Source organism: Chlorocebus sabaeus, chromosome 25, assembly GCF_047675955.1.
Source record: "Chlorocebus sabaeus isolate Y175 chromosome 25, mChlSab1.0.hap1, whole genome shotgun sequence".
Taxonomy (NCBI): Eukaryota; Metazoa; Chordata; class Mammalia; order Primates; family Cercopithecidae; genus Chlorocebus; species Chlorocebus sabaeus.
The window spans coordinates 62,845,029-62,869,283 of NC_132928.1; the positions used below are offsets into that span (position 1 = coordinate 62,845,029).

The window sequence follows — 24,255 nt, forward strand, 5'->3', positions numbered from 1 at the left end:
TTGTTATGAAAATATTAACTTTTTCATAAACAGGTTATGTTAAGAGACATTGGGTTTATTACTGTTATTTTTAAATGAACAGTAAATAAATATTTTAAGATGTTTTAGTTTTAATTTCTAATGTGATAAATAACAATAGACATAACTCACATAAAGAAGAGTTTTTGGAGGGGGTTTTCAATAATTTTAAGAGTATTATGGGGGTTAAGAACCACTGATATTTAAAATAAGGAGAGAAGTGTTGCCGTTTACTAGATGGCTAAAGGTTTAGTTTTAAAATATCATTCCAGATAATTTATATAATTTATACCTTTTCTACATGCAATAAATAGCCAAGAGGTAATTTGTTTTGTGAAAAATGCTACTCATTAGGGATAGCCTCTTAAGAATAGGCTTAAATATTAATAGCAAATCACTACACAACAAAACAAATCAAGGCTAGAGAGGAAATAAAGTAATCTCCTAAATTTAAAAAGAAAATGCCAAATAGACACAGAACATCCATTACCAAATTCCCAAAGGCAGAAACTTGGATTTAGATGATTATAAAAAAGAAGAAAGTTCTAAGATGGAATGTCTGTTATATAAAAATAAGCCTCGATTTTCATCTAGTAGAAATCTGAGATCATTAAGAAAAATGCTTTTACTGATCATAATTTTTGCAGTAAGGGAAATTGAGAAGGAATTAAACAATATTTCATTATAAATATTCATCCTGTAGGGTATTGCAATCAGCTTGAACTTGTCAAACTGTTCCCATCTGAAGTGTAAAACTCTGAAGTTGAAGTTGTAGAGTTATTAAAGTGAGTAGCACCTAGAATTGGAGCTCAAAAGACCCCCTTTCTAATGGTCCAGTCACCTTTGTCATTGTCCTTCCTAGTCATTGATTAATAACGCTATGTGTCCAGAAGTTTTTGTTCTTTCTTCTCATTGTGATGTCATGAAATGTAATTTACCGACATTTTCCAAAGCCTTTGAAAACTTTCCACATAGAAAGTCACTTGAGAACAGAGGCATCACAGAACCGTTAACTTAGAAGAAAATGATAGTGTATAAATTTAGAAAAAGAGAGGAGGAAACTTTATTCCTTAGAAAAGATTGCAGCCTGCAAGGTGGCCGTTGCCCAGCCTGGGAAGTAGGCCTCCAGCTAAGACCAGAGATAGGCACTTGGAAGGAGGGTTACAGTAGATAGCTAGTCAGACATGAGCCAGGTAGGAGAGGGCCACCCAACACCCTCATCAGGAATGTCAGGTGACCATCGGGTGATGATCAGGTCTTTGTTAAGCTGTCTCTCTAAAATAATAATTGGATGTAGTCAGTGCCAGGGAGAGGCAGTTTCCCAATAGATAGAAAAACCTGAAACTGGTGATCAGTAGCTTCCTGATAAGATCTCAGGAGCTGGGCCAATGGGCTTACACATGTGCATTAAGAGGCAAAATGGTGACATTAAACTGGTATATGACCTTCTAGGAACATTCAGACTGGTAAGGGAAGAATGCCTCAGGTAAGCATGCACACACCTCCAATAAACACACTGTACGTGCTCACCTCCCAAGTGCTGGCAGGCCACTGTGCATTCGGACAGCCCATCCCAAGGGTAGAAGAAAGGGGAGAAGTAACACAAGATCCCAGAAGCATGCCATCATATAAAACCCCAAGTCGAAAGGTCAAACTGCACACTTGTCTTTCAAGTCACCCACTTGGCCCTTTTCCACGTGTACTTTACTTCCTTTCATTCCTGCCCTTAAGCTTTTATTATTATTATTATTATTATTATTATTATACTTTAAGTTCTAGGGTACATGTGTATAACGTGCAGGTTTATTACATATGTATACTTGTGCCATGTTGGTGTGCTGCACCCATCAAGTCATCAGCACCCATCAACTCGTCATTTACATCAGGTATAACTCCCAATGCAATCCCTCCTCCCTGCCCCCTCCCCGTGATAGGCCCTGGTATGTGATGTTCCCCTTCCCAAGTCCAAGTGATCTCATTGTTCAGTTCCCACCTATGAGTGAGAACATGCGGTGTTTGGTTTTCTGTTCTTGCGATAGTTTGCTGAGAATGATGGTTTCCAGCTGCATCCATGTCCCTACAAAGGACACAAACTCATCCTTTTTTATGGCTGCATAGTATTCCATGGTGCATATGTGCCACATTTTCTTAATCAAGTCTGTCACTGATGGACATTTGGGTTGATTCCAAGTCTTTGCTATTGTGAATAGTGCCGCAATAAACATACGTGTGCATGTGTCTTTATAGCAGCATGATTTATAATCCTTTGGGTATATACCCAGTAATGGGATGGCTGGGTCATATGGTACTTCTAGTTCTAGATCCTTGAGGAATCGCCATACTGTTTTCCATAATGGTTGAACTAATTTACACTCCCACCAACAGTGTAAGAGCGTTCCTATTTCTCCACATCCTCTCCAGCACTTGTTGTTTCCTGACTTTTTAATGATTGCCATTCTAACTGGTGTGAGATGGTATCTCATTGTGGTTTTGATTTGCATTTCTCTGATGGCCAGTGACGATGAGCATTTTTTCATGTGTCTGTTGGCTGTATGAATGTCTTCTTTTGGGAAATGTCTGTTCATATCCTTTGCCCACTTTTTGATGGGGTTGTTTCTTTTTTCTTGTAAATTTGTTTGAGTTCTTTGTAAGTTCTGGATATTAGCCCTTTGTCAGATTGCAAAAATTTTCTCCTATTCTGTAGGTTGCCTGTTCACTCTGATGGTAGTTTCTTTTGCTGTGCAGAAGCTCTTTAGTTTAATTAGACCCCATTTGTCAATTTTGGCTTTTGTTGCTGTTGCTTTTGGTGTTTTAGACATGTAGTCCTTGCCTATGCCTATGTCCTGAATGGTATTACCTAGGTTTTCTTCTAGGGTTTTTATGGTATTAGGTCTAACATTTAAGTCTCTAATCCATCTTGAATTAATTTTCGTATAAGGAGTAAGGAAAGGATCCAGTTTCAGCTTTCTACTTATGGCTAGCCAATTTTCCCAGCACCATTTATTAAATAGGGAATCCTTTCCCCATTTCTTGTTTCTCTCAGGTTTGTCAAAGATCAGATGGCTGTAGATGTGTGGCATTATTTCTGAGGACTCTGTTCTGTTCCATTGGTCTATATCTCTTTTTGGTACCAGTACCATGCTGTTTTGGTTACTGTAGCCTTGTAGTATAGTTTGAAGTCAGGTAGCATGATGCCTCCAGCTTTGTTCTTTTGACTTAGGATTGTCTTGGAGATGCGGGCTCTTTTTTGGTTCCATATGAACTTCAAAGCAGTTTTTTCCAATTCTGTGAAGAAACTCATTGGTAGCTTGATGGGGATGGCATTGAATCTATCAATTACCTTGGGCAGTATGGCCATTTTCACGATATTGATTCTTCCTATCCATGAGCATGGTATGTTCTTCCATTTGTTTGTGTCCTCTTTGATTTCACTGAGCAGTGGTTTGTAGTTCTCCTTGAAGAGGTCCTTTACGAGATGGGGGAGCAGAGGAAGATGGACGAATAGGAACAGCTCCAGTCTCCAGCTCCCAGCGCAAGCGACACAGAAGACAGGTGATTTCTGCATTTTCAACTGAGGTACTGGGTTCATCTCACTAGGGAGTGCTGGACAATCGGTGCTGGTCAGCTGCTGCAGCCCGACCAGCGAGAGCTGAAGCAGGGCGAGGCATCGCCTCATCTGGGAAGTGCAAGGGGGAAGGGAATCCCTTTTCCTAGCCAGGGGAACTGAGACACACAACACCTGGAAAATCGGGTAACTCCCACCCCAATACTACACTTGAAGCAAACGGGCATACCAGGAGATTATATCCCACACCTGGCTGGGAGGGTCCCACGCCCACAGAGCCTTCCTCATTGCTAGCACAGCAGTCTGCGATCTAATGACAAGGCAGCAGTGAGGCTGGGGGAGGGGTGCCCGCCATTGCTGAAGCTTAAGTAGGTAAACAAAGCCTTGGGAAGATCCAACTGGGTGGAGCTCACAGCAGCTCAAGGAGGCCTGCCAGTCTCTGTAGACTCCACCTCTGGGGACAGGGCACAGCTAAACAACAACAACAACAACAACAAAAAGCAGCAGAAACCTCTGCAGACATAAACAACTCTGTCTGACTGCTTTGAAGAGAGCAGTGGATCTCCCAGCACAGAGGTTGAGATCTGAGAATGTACAGACTGCCTGCTCAAGTGGGTCCCTGACCCCTGAGTAGCCTAACTGGGAGACATCCTCCACTAGGGGCAGACCGACACCCTACACCTCACACGGTGGAGTACACCCCTGAAAGGAAGCTTCCAAAGCAAGAATCAGACAGGTACACTGGCTGTTCAGCAGTATTCTATCTTCTGCAGGCTCTGCTGCTGACATGCTAAAAACTCTCAATAAACTAGGTATCAATGGAACGTATCTCAAAATAATAAGAGCTATTTATGACAAACCCATAGCCAATATCATACTGAATGGGCAAAAATTGGAAGCATTCCCTTGAAAACCAGCACAAGACATGGATGCCTTCTCTCACCATTCCTATTCAACATAGTATTGGAAGTTCTAGCCAGGGCAATCAAGCAAGAGAAAGTAGTAAAGAGTATTCAAATAGGAAGAGAGGAAGTCAAATTTTCTGTTTGCAGATGACATGATTGCATATTTAGAAAACCCCATCATCTAAGCCCCAAATCTCCTTAAGCTGATAAGGAGATCCTTAAAGTGATCTGAGATCCTGAGAACTTCAGTAAAGTCTCAGGATTCAAAATAAATATGCAAAAGTCACAAGCATTCCTATACACCAATAACAGACAAACAGAGAGCCAAATCATGAGTGAACTCCCATTCACAATTGCTACTAACAATAAAATACCTAGGAATATAACTTACAAGGGATGTGAAGGATCTCTTCAAGGAGAACTACAAACCACTGCTCAAGAAAATAAGAGAGGACACAAACAAATGAAAAAACATTCCATGCTCCTAGATAGGAGAATCAATATTGTGAAAATGGCCTTACTGCCCAAAGTAACTTACAGATTCAGTGCTATCCCCATGAAGCTACCACTGACTTTCTTCACAGAATTGGAAAAAAACTACTTTAAACTTCATATGTAACCAAAAAAAGAGCCCACATAGTCAAGACAATCCTGGGCAAGAAAAACAAAGCTGGAGGCATCACACTATCTGACTTCAAACTTTACTACAAGGCTACAGTAACCAAAACAGCATGGTACTGGTACAAAACAGGTATATAAACCAATGGAACAGAACGGAGGCCTCAGAAATAACATCACACATCTACCACCATCTGATCTTTGACAAATCTGACACACACAAGGAGTGGGGAGAAGATTCTCTATTTAATAAATGGTGTTGGGAAAATTGACTAGCCATATGCAGAAAACTGAAACTGGACCCCTTTTATTGGGGGAAACCGGGCCCCAATATTTCACGTATTTCATGTAGGTTCTTTTCTATTTCCTTCAGTGTCAGCCGGTCTGAGAAATAAAGGGAAAGACTACAAAAGAGAGAAATTTTAAAGATGGGTGTCCAGGGGAGACATCACGTGTTGTAAGGTTCTGTGATGCCCCCTGAGCCATAAAACCAACAAGTTTTTATTGGCAATTTTCAAGGGGGATGGAGTGCATGAATAGGGTGTGGGTCACAGAGATCACATGCTTCAAGGGTGACAAAAGATCACAAGGCAGAAGGTCAGGGCAAAAGTAAAACCACTAATGAACTTCCATGTCTTGCTCTGCACGCATTGTCAGGGTTCAAGAGCAGAGAACCAGTCTGACTAGAATTTGCCAGGCTGGAATTTCCTAATCCTAGCAAGCCTGGGGGTGCTGCAGGAGACTAGGGTGTGTTTCATCCCTATCTACATCTGCATAAAGGCAGACACTCCCAGAGGCCTCCCCTGGGAATGCATTCTTTTCCCAGGGCTGTTAATTATTAATATTCCTTACTAGGGAAAGAATTCAGTGATACTTCTCTTACCCGTTTTTGGTAATAAGAGAAATATGACTCAGTCCTGGCTGGCCCACAGGCAGCCAGACTTTAAGGTTATCTCCCTTGTTCCCTGAAAATCGCTATTATCCTGTTCTTAAGGTGCCCATATTTCATATTGTTCAAACACACATGCTCTACAAATAATTTTGTGCAGTTAACGCAGTCATAACATGGTCCTGAGGCGACATACGTCCTCAGCTTAAGAGGACAGGATTAAGAGATTAAAGTAAAGACAGGCATAGGAAATCACAAGAGTATTGATTGGGGAAGTGATAAATGTCCATGAAGTCTTCACAATTTATGTTCAGAGACTGCAGTAAAGATAGGCATAAGAAATTATAAAAGTATTAATTTGGGGAACTAATAAATGTCCATGAAATCTTCACAATTTATGTTCTTCTGCCATAGCTTCAGCTGGTCCCCCCATTCGGGGTCCCTGACTTTCCGCAACATCATTTGCATACTTTGAAAATATTTTCTCACATTCTGTAGGTTGTGTGTTTACTCTGTTGATAGTGTCTTTTGCTGTGCAGAAGCTCTTAAGTTTAATTAGTTGTCAATTTTTCCTTTTGTTGCAATTGCTTTTGGTGTCTTTGTCACAAAATCTTTGCCTGCCCTTATGTGTAGATGGTATTGCGTAGGTTGTCTTCCAGGGTTTCTATAGTTTTGTGTTTTACATTTAAGACTTTAATCCATCTTGAGTTGATTTTTGTATATGATGCAAGGAAGGTATCCAGCTTCATTTTTCTGTATATGGCTAGCCAGTTATCCCAGCACCATTTATTAAATAGGGAGTTTTTTTTCCTATTGCTTGTTTTTGTCAGTTTTGTTGTGGATAAGATGATCATAGGTGTGCAACCTTGTTTCTGGGCTCCCCATTCTGTTCTATTGGTCTATGTGTCTGCTTTTGTACCAATACCATGCTGTTTTGGTTAGTGTAGCCCTGTAGTATAGTTTAAAGTTTGGTAACATGATTCCTTCAGCTTTGTTCTTTTTGCTTAGGATTGTCTTGGCTATTTGGGCTCTATTTTGGTTCCATATGAATTTTAAAATAGTTTTTTTTAGTTCTGTGAAGAATGTTCTTGGTAGTTTCATAGGAATAGCATTGAATCCGTAAATTGCTTTGGGCAGTATGGCCATTTTAATGATATCAGTTCTTCCTATTCATGATCATGGGATGTTTTTCCATTTGTTTGTGTCTTCTCTGATTTATTTGAGCAGCGTTTTGTAATTTTCGTTGTAAAGATCTTTCACTTCCCTGGTTATCTGTATTCCTAGGTATTTTATTCTTTTTGTGGCAATTGTGAATGTGATTGTCTTTCTGATAAGGCTCTTGACTTGGCTGTTTTTGGTGTATAGGAAAGCTAGTGATTTTTGTACATTGATTTTGTATCCTAAAACTTTGCTGAAGTTGTTTATCAGGTGAAGAAGTTTTGGGAGTGCTACTATGATTTTCTAGATATAGAATCCTGTTGCCTGCAAGCAAAGATGGTTTGACTTCCTCTCTTCCTATTTGAATTCCCTTTATTTCTTTCTCTTTCCTGATTGCTCTGCCAAAGACTTCCAATACTATGTTGAATAGGAGTGGAGAGAGGGTATACTTGTATTATGCTGGTTTTCAAGGAGAATGCTTCCAGCTTTTGCCCATTCAGTATAATGGTGGTGGTGGGTTTCTCGCAGATGGCTTTTATTATTTTGAGGCATGTTCCTTCAATACCTAGTTTATTCAGAGTTTTTAACATGAAGTGGTGTTGAATTTTTATTGAAAACTTTTTCTGTGTCTATTGAGATAATCACGTGGTATTTATCTTTAGTTCTGTTTATGTGATGAATCACATTTTCTGATTTGCGTATGTTGAACTAACCTGTGTCCTGAGGATGAAGCCTACTCAATTGTGGTAGATTAGCTTTTTGATGTGCTGCTGGATTCCGTTTGCAAGTATTTGTTGAGGACTTTTACATCAGTGTTCATCAAGGATATTGGCTTGAAGTTTTCTTTTTTTGTTGTGTCTCTGCTAGGTTTTGGTATCAGTATGATGCAGAGTGAGTTGGGGTGGAATCTCTTCTCCTCAATTTTTGGGAATAGTTTCTATAGGAGTGGCACCTGCTCTTTTTTGTAAATCTGGTAGAATTTGGCTGTGAATCCATCAGTTCCTGGGCTTTTTTGGTTCATAGGCTATTTATTACTGTTTCAGTTTCAGAGCTTATTATAGGGGTCTGTTCAGGGAATTAGTTTCTTCCTGGTTCAGTTTTGGGAGGGTGGATATGTCCAGGAATTCAGCCATCCCTGCTAGGTTTTCTATTTTGTGTGCATAGAAGTATTTGTATTTATTTCTGTTGTTTATTTTTATTTCTGTGGGGTCAATGGTAACACTCCCTTTGTCATTTCTAATTGTGATTATTTGGATCTTCTCTCTTTTCTTCTTTAGTAGGCTAGCTAGCAGCTTATTATTTTTTTTTTAAAAAAAACAACTGGATTCATTGATCTTCTGAATAGTTTTTCATGTCTCAATCTCCTTCATTCAGCTCAGCCCTGATTTTGCTTATATCTTGTCTTTTGCTAGCTCTGGAGTTGATTTGTTCTTGCTTCTCCAATTCTTTCAGTTGTGATGTTAGGTTATTAGTTTGAGATCTTTCTAACTTTTTGATATGGGCATTTAGTGCTATGAATTTCCCTTTCAACACTGCCTTATCTGTGTTCCAGATATTCTGGTATGTTTTATCTTTGTTCTCATTAGTTTCAAAGAACTTCTTGACTTCTACCTTAATTTCATTATTTACCCAAAAGTCCTGCATGAGCATGCTGTTTATATTTCCAAGCAATTGTATGGTTTTGAGCAATTTTTCTTAGCCTTCACTTCTGTTTTTATTGTGCTGTGGTCTGAGAGTGTGTTTGGTATGATTCCAGTTCTTTTGCATTTGTTGAGGATTGTTTTATGTCCAATTATGTCATCAATTTTAGAGTATGTGCCATGTGGTGATGATAATAATGTATATTCTATTGTTTTCAGATGGAGATTTCTGTAGAGGTCTATCAGATCCATTTGGTCTAATGTTGAGTTCAGGTCCTGAATATCTTTGTAATTTTCTGCCTCAGTGATCTGTCTAATACTGCCAGTGAAATGTTGAAGTCTCTCACTATTATTGCATAGAAGTCAATGTCTCTTTGTTTGTCTCTAAGAAGTTGCTTTATGAATCTGGGTGTTCCTATGTTGGGATCATATATATTTAAGATAGTTGGTCTTCTTGCTGAATTGAATCTTTTACCATTATGTATTGCCCTTCTTTGTCTTTTTTTATATTTGTTGGTTTGAAGTCTGTTTTGTCTGAAATTAGGATTGCAAACCCTGCTTTTTTCTGTTTTCCATTTGCTTGGTAGCTTTTCCTCCATCCCTTTATTCTGAGCCTATATGTGTTATTGCGTGTGAGATAGGTCTCTTGAAGACAGCATACCATTGGGTCTTGCTTTTTTGTCCAGCTTACCACTCTGTGCCTTTTAAGTGGGGGCATTTAACCTATTTATGTTCAAGGTTAGTACTGATATGTGTGGATTTGATCCTGTCATTGTGTTGTTAGCTGGTTAATATGTTGGCTTGTTTGTGTGGTTGCTTTATAGTGACACTGGTCTGTGTGTTTAAATGCTAACATCTTATAAAAAGTATTTTTCATCATTTTATCTCTATATGTTTCATTCTGTGTAATCTCTGCTGATGTATCTTCCAGTCCTCTATATCTTTTTTCAGCTACATTTAGTCTAATTTTTATGACTATCTTTTTCATATGTAGAAATTCTTTTTTTCACAGTCATTTCCTTATGACTTAGGTTTCTTCTATATCTTTAATAGTTAAAAACTTTATATATTCTTTGAGAATGCTCTTTTTATTCAGTTTTCTTGCATTAGAGATTGGTCTGTTAAACCAATATTTGGAGAGCTATTCATCCTGTTTTTGTGTGTGTGTGTGTGTGTGTGTGTGTGTGTGTGTGTGACTGCTGATGCTGTCTCATTTTGTATCATTTTCACGTATATGGTTTGTAATTTATTTGTTATGATCTCATCTTCAGTAATTATTTTTCCTTACCTGTGGGAGTCTATACTGCAACCTGAAGTACAGAAGAGCAGTTTTACATCTGCTTTTGCTAGGTACTCTAGCATGTTTGTGGTCTTTTAATTTTTTGTTTTAGGAATTTATACAACATGCACATGGTATAAATTTAAACTCCAAACCCATGTGTGCCATATGCCTGGTGTTTCTATCTTTCATGGAAGCCTATCACTCAGAGTCCTAAGAAAATATAGGCCTCCTCTGGTGCTTCTTTAGGGCACAGGGCAGAATTATTCTAGTTGCTCTTTTACTCAGAGGGTAGCTTTCTTAATACTCTGGATGTAGGCAGTGGTCATACTCTGACATCTTCATGTCATGTGGTACTTGCATCTCGTTTGGTTGTAAAACTCCAACCGATGGTCTGTAGGATCTGTTCAGCCCAGTATCTCCTCTGGTCTTCTCGATATTGGATCATGAGTGGGCTGCTCTGGCTTTAAGTTCCCTCTTCATTTCTGAACTAGAAATTTCTCATCTGCATTTGAATTCCCTTTTTATTTTTATTTTTTGAAGGGAGTGAGTGGTTACTCATCTTAGCTCAGTCTACAGGTTGTTAGAAATAGAAATCTTTAGATCTTATTAATTTTTAGAACCCAGAGCCTTTTAATAATCTCTACAGATAGTCTTTCACTTATGCATTAGAAATTAAGATATACTTAATCACATATATACATTTATGCACACCTTATGAGAATTATATATGTATATTTGTGTGTGTGTGTGTGTTTGTATTTAATTATGTTGATCTTTCCCCTTTCTGAAAAGCCACTGGTTGAGGCTTTCAGTCATTGGGTTTGTACAGACATAGAAAAGCACACAAATGAGGGCAGCTCCTGCACTGTGCAGGCCAGCTGTTCCTGCACCAGCCAGCTGGAGCCCAGAAACATATAGAAGTCATAGGGACAATCCATTACTTTGAGTAGTATAAATGTCAGGACCCTTAGGAGCCTTTGATATATAAAAAATGTCTACCATATGATATTTAGCAAACTAAATGACTAGGATGCAGACAGACACTCAAGACAGGCTCTGATGTGTGCTGGCTGCTATAACACTCTAATAGAGCAAGGACACATATGCTTAGTTTGTTTTTAATGTCCCCTTCTTGTATCCTTCTTTCTTTAATAATAATTCCTTCTAGTACACCCTATGGTCACATTATTCTTTATGCTAACATGTAAATGATAGCTCACTTTGATTTATCTATTACTTTGTATTCAAGCTGAGGTCTTAATAAAGAAAGGAAAGTATTATTATTTCATGTCTAAGTATACCAGACACTATGGAAACTGCTAGGTTTTCCATTTAGTTAAAGGTCATTTGTTGAGTCCCACAGTATGCCACTGGATTCAGCTTGCTAGTATTTTGTTGACGATGTTTCATCTATGTTCATCAGGGATATTGACCTGTGGTTTTTTTCTGTGTTTTTATCTGGTTTTAGTATCAGAATCATGCTGGCCTGGTACAATGAATTTAGAATTCCCAGTTTTTCAAGTTTTTGAAATTTGTGTCCTTTAAGATTTTGATGGACTTCATCAGTGAAGTTATCAGGTCTTGGGCTTTTATTTGTTTGGAAGCTTTTTAGTGATTCAATCTTATTGTTTGTTATTGTTCTATTCGGGTTTTCTATTTCTTCCTAGTTCAATTTTGGTAGGTTGTATATGTCAAGGAATTTATCCATTTCCTCCAGCTTTTCCAGTTTGCTGGCATATAGTTATTTGTAATAATCTCTAATAATTCTTTATGTTTCTGTGGTATCAGCTGTAATGTATCCTTTTTCACTTTTGATTTTATTTATTTTGGTCTTGTATCTTTTTTCTTCATCAGTGTAGCTAGTGGTTTGCAAATTGATTTATCTTTTCAAAAAAATCCCTTCATTTTGCTGATTGTATGTTTTTTGTTTCTATATTGTTTATTTCTGACTTGATCTTTATACTTTCTTTCCTTCTGTTAATTTTGGGTTCAGTCTGTTTTGCATTTCTGCTTCCTTGAGATACATAGTTAGATTTTTTATTTGAAATATATATTTTTCATGTAGGTGTTCATTGCTATAAACTTTCCTCTTAGAATAACTGCTTTTGCTGTATCCCATATGTTTTAGTATATTGTGTTTCTATTTTCACTTCTTTCAATACATTTTTGGATTTTCTTTTTAATTTATTTATATACCTTTTTGTTTTCTCACTGCCTCTTTGATCAGATCTTTATTCAAAAGAAGTTGTCGAAAATCATTTGACCTTTATGGAATAATCAAATTTAAAGAGTTTATGCAGCAGGCTTCTTTTCCTCTGTAGTAGATTTCTTTTCTCCTGGCTTCTTTTCAGGGGCTGGTTTCTTGGTAGCTGCTGCCCTTTATCCCCACCAGTGGCTTCTTCTGCTTCTTAACAACAACAGCAGCCTTCTTTCTTTTCTTACCTACCACAGGCTTCTTTCCTTCAACCTGCTTCTCATCTGATTTGGCTTCTAGTGCTGTAGCTGCTGCTAGTGCTGTAGCTGCTGCTACTGCCTTATCCACCCAGAGCTTGTGATTCCTGGCCTGGTGAAGAATGGCTTTCTGGCTCATGGTCTTTGTGTATGAGTGTAGCTTCAATGTGGTTCTCAGGTTTTTCAGTTAAGTTCTTTAGGACTCTGTGATGAATCTTGTTGTGTGGTGCTCAAAGGGCTCTTTGGATCTCTGGGCTTTTCAAGATTCTGCTAACATCTGTATTGATCATCTTGTGCATGGGAAGATTGTAGTTACTCTTGAGGAAAGCAGCTTAATGCCAAGTGCCATATAATTCATCTAACTTCTGGAAAGCACTTTTGGTCCAAATGCAGAAATGTCCCACATGCCCACCAGGAGCAAGCTTCAAAATGTTCAGTTTGCTTACATTAAGCAGAGTAATTCCAGGGATGCTTCTGAAGGCCTTGATGATACCATTATCCTCATTATAGATGATGCAGGGGTCCCTGCTCTGGATTCGGTGACGGTTTCTCATTTTGCTGTTGCCAGCTCTCATTTGCTGAGAGGCATAGACCTTTTTGATATCATTCCAGGCTTTAAGTTTCTTAAGAAGCAAAACAGCCTCCTTGATCTTCTTGTAGCCTTCAACTTTATCTTCAACTACCAAAGGAAGTTCAGGAACTTCCTCAATATGATGACCTTTAGACATGACCATACTGGTAAGGCTGAGGCAGCCAGGGCAGAACAGATGGCATATAGTTTTTGGGTTGTGTTCACTCTATGATGCTAATGGCATCAGGTTTTGGTTGGTGCAAACATTCTGCCTCCACAACACATGTTTCCAGAAGCACCCTGGCCAGATTGGTGAGTCCCACCACCGTGAACTCTGGGAATTTGAGCCATAGCTCTGCCAGTACCTCGAGACTCAGCACTGGTCTGATGACCTGCTAATTCACTGACAGCATAGAGCTGTCTGTTGTTTTTGTAGAAGTCGGTGTGAACAAAGTTCACAATATCTTGTCAAATAGGAGCCTTGAATACAACAGGCAAAGTAACATTTTTGCCAGAGGACTCCCACTTTTTGGAGTACACCGATATCAGTGAGTGAGCACACGTCATGGCGGAGAGAGGAGACATGTTCATCTCAGCCCAGCTGCTGCCACAGGAAAAGGACTACCTGTTGTTTAATTTCCAAGTATTTGTACAGTTTCCAAAATTACTCTTGTTATTGATTTCTAGTTTTATACAAATGTCAGAAAACATACTTGATATGATTTTGATTAAAAATTTTTTTGACACTTGCTTTGTGGCCTAACACATGGATTTTCATGAAGAATGTACCATGTGTTGATGAGAGGAATGTGTATTCTACAGGTATTGGATAAAATGTTTTGTAAATGCTTATTTGGTCCATGTGGTCTATAGTGTAATTTAAATCTCATATTTCTTTGCTGACTTTCTGTCTGGACGATTTGTCCAATGCCAAGAGTGCAATGTCAAACTCTCCAAGTATTTTTGTACTGAAGTTTATTTCTCCATTTAGAACTAATAATATTTGCTTTACATATCTGGGTGCTTCAGTGTTGGATGGATACAAACTTATAATTGTTATATCCTCTTGCTGAATAGATCCTTTTATCACTATGTAATAACATCTTTGTCTCTTTTTACAGTTTTTTACTTAAAGTCTATTTTATCTGATATAAGAATAGCTACCCCTGCTCATTTTTGATTTTTGTTTGGGTGGAATATCTTTTTCCATTCCTCCACTTTCAGTCTGTGTATATCTTTTTAGATGAAGTGAGTTTCTTATAGGCAGCATATATTCGGGTCTTGCTTTTTTATCTATTTGGCCAGTTTATATCTTTTAATTGGGGAATTTAATCAGTTTTCATTGAAGGTTATTGATACATGAGAACTTACTCCTGTCATTTTCTTAGTTGTTTCAGGATATCTTGCATATCCGTTGTTTCTTCCTCTTTTATTGTTTATTTTTATAGTTTGGTGGTATTTTTGTAGTGACAAAAGTTGACTCCTTTTACTTTTTTTCAAATTTCTGTATCTTTCTGCTACCGAGTTTTATACTTTTGCATGTTTTATAGTGGTAGTCATCATCCTTTTACTTCTAGATGTAGGCCTCCCTTAAGCATTTCTTGTGGGGCCAGTCTAGTGGTGATGAATTTCCTATTTTTTTTTTTTTTTGTCTAGGAAAGACAAACTTTGCTGGGTATAGTATTCTTTGCTGTTGTTTCTCTTTTAGCACTTTGAAAATATCATCTCATTCTCTCCTGGTCTTTAAGATTTCTGCTGAAGCAAGGGGGAAGGGAATCCCTTTTCCTAGCCAGGGGAACTGAGACACACAACACCTGGAAAATCGGGTAACTCCCACCCCAATACTGCACTTTAAGCAGACAGGCACACCAGGAGATCATATCCCACACCTGGCCGGGAGTGTCCCACACCCACGTAGCCTCCCTCATTGCTAGCACAGCAGTCTGTGATCTACTGGCAAGGCAGCAGCGAGGCTGGGGGAGGGGTGCCCGCCATTGCTGAGGCTTAAGTAGGTAAACAAAGCTGCTGGGAAGCTCGAACTGGATGGAGCTCACAGCAGCTCAAGGAAACCTGCCTGTCTCTGTAGACTCCACCTCTGGGGACAGGGCACAGTAAATAATAACAAACGCAGCAGCTCTGCAGACGCAAACGACTCTGTCTGACAGCTTTGAAGAGAGCAGTGGATCTCCCAACACGGAGGTTGAGATCTGAGAAGGGACAGACTCCCTGCTCAAGTGGGTCCCTGACCCCTGAGTAGCCTAACTGGGAGACATCCCCCACTAGGGGCAGTCTGACACCCCACACCTCACAGGGTGGAGTACACCCCTGAGAGGAAGATTCCAAAGCAAGAATCAGACAGGTACACTTGCTGTTCAGAAATATTCTATCTTCTGCAGCCTCTGCTGCTGATACCCAGGCAAACAGGGTCTGGAGTGGACCTCAAGCAATCTCCTACAGCTACAACCTACAGCTGAGGATCCTGACTGTTAGAAGGAAAGCTATCAAACAGGAAGGACACCTACACCAAAACCCCATCAGTACATCACCATCATCAAAGACCAGAGGCAGATAAAATCACAAAGATGGGGAAAAAGCAGGGCAGAAAAGCTGGAAATTCAAAAAATAAGAGCGCATCTCCCCCGGCAAAGGAGCGCAGCTCATCGCCAGCAACGGATCAAAGCTGGACGGAGAATGACTTCGACGAGATGAGAGAAGAAGGCTTCGGTCCATCAAATTTCTCAGAGCTAAAGGAGGAATTACGTACCCAGCGCAAAGAAACTAAAAATCTTGAAAAAAAAGTGGAAGAATTGATGGCTAGAGTAATTAATGCAGAGAAGCTCACAAACGAAATGAAAGAGACGAAAACCATGGCACGAGAAATACGTGACAAATGCACAAGCTTCAGTAACCGTCTCGATCAACTGGAAGAAAGAATGTCAGCGATGGAGGATCAAATGAATGAAATGAAGCGAGAAGAGAAACCAAAAGAAAAAAGAAGAAAAAGAAATGAACAAAGCCTGCAAGAAGTATGGGATTATGTAAAAAGACCAAATCTACGTCTGATTGGGGTGCCTGAAAGTGAGGGGGAAAATGGAACCAAGTTGGAAAACACTCTTCAGGATATCATCCAGGAGAACTTCCCCAACCTAGTAGGGCAGGCCAACATTCAAATCCAGGAAATACAGAGAACGCCACAAAGATACTCCTTGAGAAGAGCAACTCCAAGACACATAATTGCCAGATTCACCAAAGTTGAAATGAAGGAAAAAATCTTAAGGGCAGCCAGAGAGAAAGGTCGGGTTACCCACAAAGGGAAGCCCATCAGACTAACAGCAGATCTCTTGGCAGAAACTCTTCAAGTCAGAAGAGAGTGGGGGCCAATATTCAACATTCTTAAAGAAAAGAATTTTAAACCCAGAATTTTATATCCAGCCAAACTAAGTTTCATAAGTGAAGGAGAAATAAAATCCTTTACAGATAAGCAAATGCTTAGAGATTTTGTCACCACTAGGCCTGCCTTACAAGAGACCCTGAAGGAAGCACTAAACATGGAAAGGAACAACCGGTACCAGCCATTGCAAAAACATGCCAAAATGTAAAGACCATCAAGGCTAGGAAGAAACTGCATCAACTAACGAGCAAAATAACCAGTTAATATCATAATGGCAGGATCAAGTTCACACATAACAATCTTAACCTTAAATGTAAATGGACTAAATGCTCCAATTAAAAGACACAGACTGGCAAACTGGATAAAGAGTCAAGACCCATCAGTCTGCTGTATTCAGGAGACCCATCTCACACGCAGAGACATACATAGGCTCAAAATAAAGGGATGGAGGAAGATTTACCAAGCAAATGGAGAACACAAAAAAGCGGGGGTTGCAATACTAGTCTCTGATAAAACAGACTTTAAACCATCAAAGATCAAAAGAGACAAAGAAGGCCATTACATAATGGTAAAGGGATCAATTCAACAGGAAGAGCTAACTATCCTAAATATATATGCACCCAATACAGGAGCACCCAGATTCATAAAGCAAGTCCTTAGAGACTTACAAAGAGACTTAGACTCCCATACAATAATAATGGGAGACTTCAACACTCCACTGTCAACATTAGACAGATCAACGAGACAGAAAGTTAACAAGGATATCCAGGAATTGAACTCATCTCTGCAGCAAGCAGACCTAATAGACATCTATAGAACTCTCCACCCCAAATCAACAGAATATACATTCTTCTCAGCACCACATCGTACTTACTCCAAAATTGACCACGTAATTGGAAGTAAAGCACTCCTCAGCAAATGTACAAGAACAGAAATTATAACAAACTGTCTCTCAGACCACAGTGCAATCAAATTAGAACTCAGGACTAAGAAACTCAATCCAAACCGCTCAACTACATGGAAACTGAACAACCTGCTCCTGAATGACTACTGGGTACATAACGAAATGAAGGCAGAAATAAAGATGTTCTTTGAAACCAATGAGAACAAAGATACAACATACCAGAATCTCTGGGACACATTTAAAGCAGTGTGTAGAGGGAAATTTATAGCACTAAATGCCCACAAGAGAAAGCAGGAAAGATCTAAAATTGACACTCTAACATCGCAATTAAAAGAACTAGAGAAGCAAGAGCAAACACATTCAAAAGCTAGCAGAAGGCAAGAAATAACTAAGATCAGAGCAGAACTGAAGGAGATAGAGACACAAAATACCCTCCAAAAAATCAATGAATCCAGGAGTTGGTTTTTTGAAAAGATCAACAAAATTGACAGACCACTAGCAAGACTAATAAAGAAGAAAAGAGAGAAGAATCAAATCGACGCAATTAAAAATGATAAAGGGGATATCACCACCGACCCCACAGAAATACAAACTACCATCAGAGAATACTATAAACACCTCTACGCAAATAAACTGGAAAATCTAGAAGAAATGGATAATTTCCTGGACACTTACACTCTTCCAAGACTAAACCAGGAAGAAGTTGAATCCCTGAATAGACCAATAGTAGGCTCTGAAATTGAGGCAATAATTAATAGCCTACCAACCAAAAAAAGTCCAGGACCAGATGGATTCACAGCTGAATTCTACCAGAGGTACAAGGAGGAGCTGGTACCATTCCTTCTGAAACTATTCCAATCAATAGAAAAAGAGGGAATCCTCCCTAACTCATTTTATGAGGCCAACATCATCCTGATACCAAAGCCTGGCAGAGACACAACAAAAAAAGAGAATTTTAGACCAATATCCCTGATGAACATCGATGCAAAAATCCTCAATAAAATACTGGCAAACCGGATTCAGCAGCACATCAAAAAGCTTATCCACCATGATCAAGTGGGCTTCATCCCTGGGATGCAAGGCTGGTTCAACATTCGCAAATCAATAAACATAATCCAGCATATAAACAGAACCAAAGACAAGAACCACATCATTATCTCAATAGATGCAGAAAAGGCTTTTGACAAAATTCAACAGCCCTTCATGCTAAAAACGCTCAATAAATTCGGTATTGATGGAACGTACCTCAAAATAATAAGAGCTATTTATGACAAACCCACAGCCAATATCATACTGAATGGGCAAACACTGGAAAAATTCCCTTTGAAAACTGGCACAAGACAGGGATGCCCTCTCTCACCACTCCTATTCAACATAGTGTTGGAAGTTCTGGCTAGGGCAATCAGGCAAGAGAAAGAAATCAAGGGGATTCAGTTAGGAAAAGAAGAAGTCAAATTGTCCCTGTTTGCAGACGACATGATTGTATATTTAGAAAACCCCATTGTCTCAGCCCAAAATCTCCTTAAGCTGATCAGCAACTTCAGCAAAGTCTCAGGATACAAAATTAATGTGCAAAAATCACAAGCATTCTTATACACCAGTGACAGTCAAACAGAGAGCCAAATCAGGAATGAACTTCCATTCACAATTGCTTCAAAGAGAATAAAATACCTAGGAATCCAACTTACAAGGGATGTAAAGGACCTCTTCAAGGAGAACTACAAACCACTGCTCAGTGAAATCAAAGAGGACACAAACAAATGGAAGAACATACCATGCTCATGGATAGGAAGAATCAATATCGTGAAAATGGCCATACTGCCCAAGGTAATTTATAGATTCAATGCCATCCCCATCAAGCTACCAATGAGCTTCTTCACAGAATTGGAAAAAACTGCTTTAAAGTTCATATGGAACCAAAAAAGAGCCCGCATCTCCAAGACAATCCTAAGTCAAAAGAACAAAGCTGGAGGCATCACGCTACCTGACTTCAAACTATACTACAAGGCTACAGTAACCAAAACAGCATGGTACTGGTACCAAAACAGAGATATAGACCAATGGAACAGAACAGAGTCCTCAGAAATAATACCACACATCTACAGCCATCTGATCTTTGACAAACCTGAGAGAAACAAGAAATGGGGAAAGGATTCCCTATTTAATAAATGGTGCTGGGAAAACTGGCTAGCCATAAGTAGAAAGCTGAAACTGGATCCTTTCCTTACTCCTTATACGAAAATTAACTCAAGATGGATTAGAGACTTAAATGTTAGACCTAATACCATAAAAATCCTAGAGGAAAACCTAGGTAGTACCATTCAGGACATAGGCATGGGCAAAGACTTCATGTCTAAAACACCAAAAGCAACGGCAACAAAAGCCAAAATTGACAAATGGGATCTCATCAAACTAAAGAGCTTCTGCACAGCAAAAGAAACTACCATCAGAGTGAGCAGGCAACCTACAGAATGGGAGAAAATTTTTGCAATCTACTCATCTGACAAAGGGCTAATATCCAGAACCTACAAAGAACTCAAACAAATTTACAGGAAAAAAACAAACAACCCCATCCAAAAGTGGGCAAAGGATATGAACAGACATTTCTCAAAAGAAGACATTCATACAGCCAACAGACACATGAAAAAATGCTCATCATCACTGGTCATCAGAGAAATGCAAATCAAAACCACAATGAGATACCATCTCACACCAGTTAGAATGGCGATCATTAAAAAGTCAGGAAACAACAGGTGCTGGAGAGGATGTGGAGAAATAGGAACACTTTTACACTGTTGGTGGGATTGTAAACTAGTTCAACCATTATGGAAAACAGTATGGCGATTCCTCAAGGATCTAGAACTAGATGTACCATATGACCCAGCCATCCCATTACTGGGTATATACCCAAAGGATTATAAATTATGCTGCTATAAGGACACATGCACACGTATGTTTATTGCAGCACTATTCACAATAGCAAAGACTTGGAATCAACCCAAATGTCCATCAGTGACAGATTGGATTAAGAAAATGTGGCACATATACACCATGGAATACTATGCAGCCATAAAAGGATGAGTTTGTGTCCTTTGTAGGGACATGGATGCAGCTGGAAACCATCATTCTTAGCAAACTATCACAAGAACAGAAAACCAAACACCGCATGTTCTCACTCGTAGGTGGGAACTGAACAATGAGATCACTTGGACTCGGGAAGGGGAACATCACACACCGGGGCCTATCATGGGGAGGGGGGAGGGGGGAGGGATTGCATTGGGAGTTATACCTGATGTAAATGACGAGTTGATGGGTGCAGCACACCAACATGGCACAAGTATACATATGTAGCAAACCTGCACGTTGTGCACATGTACCCTACAACTTGAAGTTTAATAATAATAAATAAATTAAAAAAAAAAAAAAAAGTTAAAAAAAAAAAAATTTCTGCTGAAAAATCTGATGTTAGTCTAATGAGGATTCCCTCCTATGGATCTTGACATCTTTTCCTTGTGATAAATTTTACAATTCCCTTGTTGTCTTTGACTTTTGCCAGTTTGACTGTAATGTTTCTTGGACAGGATCTTTTTTGCATTGAATCTATTTGGGACCTTTAAGCTTCCTGAATCTGGATACCCATACCTTTCCCAAAACTTGAAAAGTTGTCACTTATTAATTCATTAAATAGGCTTTCTATGCCTTTTTTCATTTCTTCTTTTTCTAGAATTCTTATAATGCAAATATTTGTTCACTTAATCGTGTTCAGTTAGTCTCATAGACTTCCTTCATTATTTTTTATCCTTTATTTTTTGTCTGACTGGCTTATTTCAGAAGACCTGTCTTCACATCTGAAATCTTTCTTCTGCTTGACTTTGTTGTTGCACTCAACTTTATTTTTTATTTTATTCATTGAATTCTTCAACTCCAAAATTTTTGTTTGGGTCTTTTCATATCTAGTTCTTTGCTGAATTTGTCATTAAAATCATGAATTGTTTTCCTGATTTCATTGAATTTTTTACGTTTATTCTCTTGTATCTTGCTTAGTTTTCCTAAGATTACTATTTTGAATTCCTTTTCATGCATTTCATAGATTTTCTTTGCTTTGAAGTCTGTTACTGGAGAATTATTGTGTTCCTTTGGAGGTGTCATGTTCCCATGTTTTATGGGTCCCTACACTGAAATCTGGGTGTCTGCTGAAACAGTTACCTCTTCCAATTTTATCTAGTAGATTTCATAAGGAAAGACTTTTTTTTTTTCCTGTAAATGCATCCTATAGTATCAGTTGGGTAAAGTATTTGGCTTTGGTTATGGGTGAGCACAGTACTGTAATCATGTAATTTTTTTTTTGACTGTAATCAATGCCAGCAGTATCTGTGAGGGCCTCAGTGGCCAAGACTGGGTGTTTGTGGAGGCAGTGGTATGCCTTTACTGCAGATGGGAGCCACTGGAAAGGCTATTTCTCACGCCTTGAGGGGAGTGAGTGTTGCTAGGTGTAGCATCTCCTTAAGTCAAGGGTGTGGGGTCACTGGTGGTAGCAGGAGCTGGGCAGCCTGGTCCCTGGTTTCTGGGGCACATGCAATACACAGTGGCTCTGGTGGTGAAGGGGACAAGGTTGCTTACAGTGGTGGGCACTAGGCAGGTAGGTTTCAGGCCCTGGGGAGTGTATGCTTTGGCTCCCCTGGTCTTGGGGACACCCTCCCCACTGTGCTGGACTGGCTGTCCCATGAGGTTTAGGGCACTGTGTGAGTTTAGGTGCTAGTGTCACAACTGTACTGCTGGGTCAAGCTGGGGTCATGTCATTGCATCTTTTTGTATGGATATGGTAGGATGACAGCAGGTCCCATGATGTGGAGGTGCGGGAGATTTGAGCACCAAGGCAGGATGCATTCAAGCAATGGCTCTGTTTTCAAAATGGCACCATGGCACAGCAGCACTGGTCCCAAAGCGATCCAGTGTGAGTTCCTTCACTGAAGTAATATAGCTGTGTTGGTTCCATGCAGTTCCCTAAACTGGCTCAAGGCCTAAGAGAATTGTGAAGTTCTCCTGTAGTTAGAATTGCAGGTATTCATGTTACTAATGGGGACTTCTGGGACTGCCTGCTTACCTTTCCCCTATAATAGGAAGTGTCTCTTAGTTCCAAGCCAATCCCACCTTGTCACTTTACTTCCTTCTTCATGCTGCTATCTCAAATTTCCATGTTTCAGAGGGTTTTCATCTTTTCCTTGCAGAATTCCAGTGCTCTCCCTTAGACACTCTACTCGAAGTACAGTTATTTATTTGTTGTTTTGGTTCTTCTTTGTAGAGGAGATATGCATTGGGCACCTCTAGTCAGCCATCTTGATGACATTACAACACTGGTTGATACATTCATACATACCTTCCTACATACATTATTGAATGAATGTATGAATTGCCAAGCAACATTGAAGGTGGAAACTGGAGATTTGCAGATGCATCAGTATCCCAGAGATGTGGTTTTACTCCAGCAGTATTTAAGATGGGAAGTGGAGATCGATCTAAATCTTGGACAAATATGTTGCAAAGTGGATGCTGCCAAAGAGCAGGCTGCAAGAGGTGTGGATATCTACATGCACTCATTGATCTTAGGCAGGTATGGGGGTGAATGGAACTGGGAGAGCATAGAGATGACTAAAAGCCAGTGCAGTCCAGATGCATAAACAATACATTCCAGACACCACCCACTGATGCCAGTGGGGCTTTGGTGCACTTCTTCCCCATCGTGATCAACTGAAGACCTGAGAAGAGTTGCTCTGTGGGTGACTACCGCTGAGCAGGGAAGGGAGGAATGAGGTGAAACAGGAAAGTGGATCTAGCACATTCTAAGTAATTAGGGTAGTTTGAAATGAATAATTGTCTCTGGTTTTATGTAGGAATGGTTTTACTTATGCTCCGTTAGCTAGTCATATACCAGATTAGTGATCTTATAAGAGGAGTCAGTGAGTTAAACCATCCACTGAGGAGCAAGAAGAAAATATTATCCTTCTACCATATTTTTGTTCTAAATGTAAGACTTGCATTAAACTTTATTGTGTTTAATATGTGAGTTGATATTGACATAAGTCCTGTGGCAGAAGGTCTGAGGCACAGGCCATTTGTGGTGACCCCAAAGGATGTGGTGGGCTTGGCTGTGGCACCCTCACTTATGTTATTTGCTCTTGGCATACTGTGGCCTATGGCAGCCTGCCTAGGCTGGGTTCCATGGGTTTACAGATTATATCATTTCAATTCAATGAAACTAACCTTCACAAAAAGGACATGTGGCTTAAAAAAGATCATTGCCAGGAAATCCTTGATTGATGATAATATTAATAATGCAAACACAAGTTAACAAGAAAGTCTGAGCTGATACTTCTCTAATTCCTATAACGAGCTCTTCAATCACACCATTAAGGCTTGAAAAATAATGATAAGTTCATCATATTTGCACAGTTTGGACAGCACAAGGAGGCACTGGGATGCTATATACCTGTATACCCTACCCTCAGCAGACTTCTCCTAAGTCCATCAGTGGCTATCCAATTTCATTTATAGTATAATTTGATTTGTGAAGGGTGATTTATACATATCTATTATAAACTTAAATATTATAAAAATAAATTATCTCAATATGTACATTTTTGAGACAGAGTCATGCTCTGTTGCTCAGGCTGGAGTGCAACGGTGCAATCTTGTTTCATTGCAACCTCTGCCTCCCAGGTTCAAGGGATCCACCCACATCAGCCTCCCAAATAGCTGGGACTACAGGCGCATGCCACACAGCTAATTTTTGTATTTTTTGTAGGAATGGGGTTTTGCCATGTTGCCCAAGCTGGTCTCAAACTCCTGAGCTCAAGTGATCCACC

The 24,255-nt window shown here is 39.4% G+C and overlaps 1 pseudogene; it reads right to left on the bottom strand.

Moving 5' to 3' along the window:
- Positions 1-11,484: 11,484 nt before the first annotated feature.
- Positions 11,485-13,909, bottom strand: LOC103230669 (large ribosomal subunit protein uL4 pseudogene; annotated as a pseudogene).
- Positions 13,910-24,255: the final 10,346 nt, after the last annotated feature.